Source organism: Notothenia coriiceps, unplaced genomic scaffold, assembly GCF_000735185.1.
Source record: "Notothenia coriiceps isolate Sejong01 unplaced genomic scaffold, NC01 NC01_scaffold00033283, whole genome shotgun sequence".
NCBI classification, from domain to species: Eukaryota; Metazoa; Chordata; class Actinopteri; order Perciformes; family Nototheniidae; genus Notothenia; species Notothenia coriiceps.
Genome location: NW_011365984.1, coordinates 4,942 through 8,974, shown reverse-complemented (window position 1 = coordinate 8,974; position 4,033 = coordinate 4,942). Strand labels below are relative to the sequence as shown.

The 4,033-nt window shown below is 41.2% G+C and overlaps 1 long non-coding RNA gene across 1 annotated transcript; it reads left to right on the top strand.

Moving 5' to 3' along the window:
- Nucleotides 1-1,695: 1,695 nt before the first annotated feature.
- On the top strand, nucleotides 1,696-3,201 carry LOC104961431 (uncharacterized). Its single transcript, XR_800098.1, has 3 exons — nucleotides 1,696-1,793; nucleotides 2,930-2,980; nucleotides 3,112-3,201. It is a non-coding gene; the product is annotated as an uncharacterized lncRNA (long non-coding RNA).
- Nucleotides 3,202-4,033: the final 832 nt, after the last annotated feature.

The window sequence follows — 4,033 nt, the reverse complement described above, 5'->3', positions numbered from 1 at the left end:
AAAGGAACTACAGCACGGTCACATGACTTCACGTCACCACCGCTAAGCTAAAGGAGGCTAATGTTGGGCTATAAAGGAACTACAGCACGGTCACATGACTTCACGTCATAAAATAAAAGTAGACTGACATTTAAAGAAAGTCGATGCAACGTGCAACAGAATGAAATAACATTAAGGTTAAAAACTGAATTCATGTTTTAAAGGTTAATATTTAACTTCAGTTTAAAGTATTGTGTAGCACATTTAAAGTTAAACTCTGGTCTAATCCGGTTTAAACAGGAACCCTTTGTGAGACCACTGCAGATATTTGTGATTAAACAGAGAGCACTGCTGGTCCGTCAGATAACGACTCCTGACCTCTGAACTGCCAATCAGAGAGCAGGGATCAATTACCAGATCAATATCCACCAATCAGTAACCAGAGGCCCGAAACTGCTGAATGTAAGAATGTGAATAACCACCAAAATAATCAAATAACATATTTAAAAAAGGTTAAATGTCCTATAATACTCAAACTAATAAAAAATAATGGAATCACTCCAAGAACATTTTAATAAATTAATATTATGATTATCATAAAACCGGCTTTACAAGTTGAAACTGCATTAAAAACGTCCGTCTTTCTTTTTAAGGTTTGCAATGTGGACTGAAAACTGGGACTGCAAACGACTTCAGTGTATTATATATATAATGCTTTCAACTAAACTAATACAGTTATGGGAAATCTGTTGATATAATACCTTTAATTCAAGTCAACGTTTCAGTTTTATCAGCGTTCCTTTATCCATTGCACAATACTATGGATATATTTAATTTCTACTGCTAAACCAGGCTCTCATTGTTTAGCTGACATTTTCTTTTTACATGCCATATCTCTTCAGAATAAAGAAAACCCTTTGTATTTGTTTCCCTGCAGTCAGCCCAGAATAACAATCAATAACTAGAGAATGCAATACCTGAAGACATTGCGTGTGAATGCTGAGAAACTGATGCTAAACTGTTAAACCAACGCTCACCTGATCTGAGGATAAAGCACAGCTGCTAAAATATAAATGTGAGGAATTCTGTAATAAAATTGGAATGAAATATGGTTAATATTTCTGTAATCATTAAACGTTATGAATGCCAGGGGACACTGACACTTCTAGACCCATTTACTGGGGGGGCCAGGCAGGGGCCGCTTATTTCACGAGAGGGGCAGGTCAAAAAGACAAAGACAGTACAAGGTAATAGTGTAAAAATAAACATGAAATACAGTAGTTGGAATTTGTTTTTGTAAAGGAATTTATTTTATTAAATTTAAGTTACAGTTCTTTGTTCCAGTAGTTTTTTTTCTTTCATTTGGAGAATTCGTTTTTTCTGTTTAATCTCCACTGTACATCCGGGTCTCTGATTGGATTTAGTTCCAATGAATCGTAATATTGTAAACTTTTTTTGGAGGGGGGCCACAGGGGGGGGGGTCCCTGGTCAGTGTTAGGGGGTACTGGTCCCTGTTGGCTCCCCCTTAGAACCGCCCCTGTTGGGAACACTCACTCAGCATTCCCAACAAATAATCAATGAGACTTCAGTCAGCAGGAGGCCGTCGCCCACAGACAGCGAGTCTATAAAGGGCAGCGCCTCCTCTCCCCTCCTGTCTCCCCCCCTGTCTCTCCTCCTGTATCCCCTCCTGTCTCTCATCATGGCTCCTGTTCTCCTGCTGGTTCTGCTCGGTCTGGTTCGGCTCAGCTCGGCTCAGCCGGTGGATCTGAAGAAGCTTCAAACCGCTCTGCAGGATCTGCAGGTCGAGAGGCGAGGTGAGACCGCCAGGGTTTGACTTTAAAACAGTAATCCCTTAGACCAGCGGTTCCCAACCTGAGGGCATTGCAAGTGGGCCGTCAAATAACTTCCAAAACATTATAATTTGTGTGGGAACATTTCATTATTAAACATTTTTTTTATTTGAACCTCTTTTCCTTTCTCTTTCTTGATCGTCCTTAGCAACGGTCATTACAGTCCTTAGCAACGGTCATCACAGTCCTTGACAGTGGTCTGTTCTGCTGGATTAACAACGTGTTCTGAATCAACCAATCAGAACTTTATTTAGCCTCCGCATTGTTTATGGTTGAATGTGGGCCGCGAACATCTTTTAGATTCTTAAGTGGGGCCTGAGTTGAAAAAGGTTGGGACCCGCTGCCTTACAGTAACTAGTCACATGTCAAAAAGTGTAATCAGTGACCTAATCTGAGTATAAAATAAAACAGAAGGAGAGCACATTAGTTAGTTTGAGCTGCACTGCATTGGCTCCCAGGGTCCTTTAGAATTGATTTAAAACATATTGTAATGGTTTATAAAGCTCCCCCACATATCTCACCGGGTCACTCTCGTATGTCCCTGAGATCCAGCTGGCTTTTAAAAACAAGAGAAAATAAATAACAATGAGATTTGTTTTACTGAAGTGTGTAGAAATGTGACCTTAGAAAAAACGAAACCAAGATATTTTTTATATAACAAAAAATGTAGTAACAGGAAGAGGTTGCAAATGCTGTTTAAGCTTTAATTAAAACATAGAATATATTTTTGTTAAATGAATGAGGTGAGAAGAAATATAGTATGTCTACCTATAACATATCCATCTGTATGTCAAGATGTAACACTGCGATCCTGTAATCTCTTATTCTTTAAATCTAATCAAATAAAGTTCCCTTGTCTCCTGATTACGTCATCTTGTTACATATAATCCGTTATTCCCAAAACCTGTAAACCGTATTTATTAATATAAACAAAATCTTTAAAAAGTTTGAAAGCATGTGTGTATTGTAATGAAGGACTACTATCTTCTTTCATGAGAAATAAATACCACTTTTAGGTCATAAATATCGCCTGAAATAACGTCTCTTTGTTACTGATGTTCACCGTCTGCAGCGATTTTAACATTTTAAATTGTTTGCAGAGATGAGCTTGCGTCTGGACATGGCTGAGCGTGAACTGAAGAGAGTGAAAGGTGAGAAATCTTTTAGAGATGCCTCACAAAAGGATAAGAGTGAGATGATCTGTAGATTTGGAGAACAAATGTGTGTGTATAAAAGTCTTGTATGGCAGATTGGGAAGACTAGAGGAATGTCTTCTGTGCAGAAACCCCTAAAGTTGCGTTCGCTGCCTCGCTGGGAGGAAACGGCCTCGTGAAGGCGACCAGCGGAAACAAAAACCTCGTCTACACGGACCTGCTGACCAACGTCGGGGGGGCTTACAACGCCATCACAGGTGAGACACAATCAACAAGCCATTGAGAGGAAGTGGAAATCTACTGAATTTACATCAAAGCTTCAACAAAGAACTTGATTAAAGGTCCCATGTCATGCTTTTCTGGTTATTACCCGTCTGTGTGTTATGAAGGTTTTCCTGCATGTAAACGGTCTGCAGAGTCAAAACCCTCAAAGTACACCCTGTAAGGAGTAAAACTCTAACAGAGAGAAGACCTCCCCAAAACGCCTCGTTGGAGATACGTCACTGTCCATTGATTCTTCAGGGTAACTCATGATGTCATGCGTTACCCGGAACCAAATGGACCAATCCGTGGAGCCGTTACGTTACGTCCGCGGAGCCGTTACGTTAAGCCCCCGCTGATTGGTCCAAATTGACCAATCCACGGACTTCCTCACACACACACCTCAGTGCAGGCAGCTCTGCTGATCTCTCCTCCCTGGCTGCAGGCTGATAACAGACAGTTGGGATCGTGGTGAAATTCTCTCTGCAGACCCATTCTCTCTGCAGACCCATTCTCTCTGCAGACCCATTCTCACAGCGTTCATCAACCTTTCTCTTACTCAATATCAAGCCACACTTATTGTTTTTACTTCGGCTGTGACTTTGTGTGTGCTCAGGGTGAGTTTGGCTGTGTTTCGCTGTGTATCGCTAAACAAGGAAACCACACCTCCACGGAGCTCAGCGCGATTCACAACGTCCCGACCAATCAGAGCACACTGTGCTCACAGGGAGGGTGGGGGCTGGAGCTACTGGAGCTACAACGAGCCGTTAAAGGCAGAGAGTGAAATTT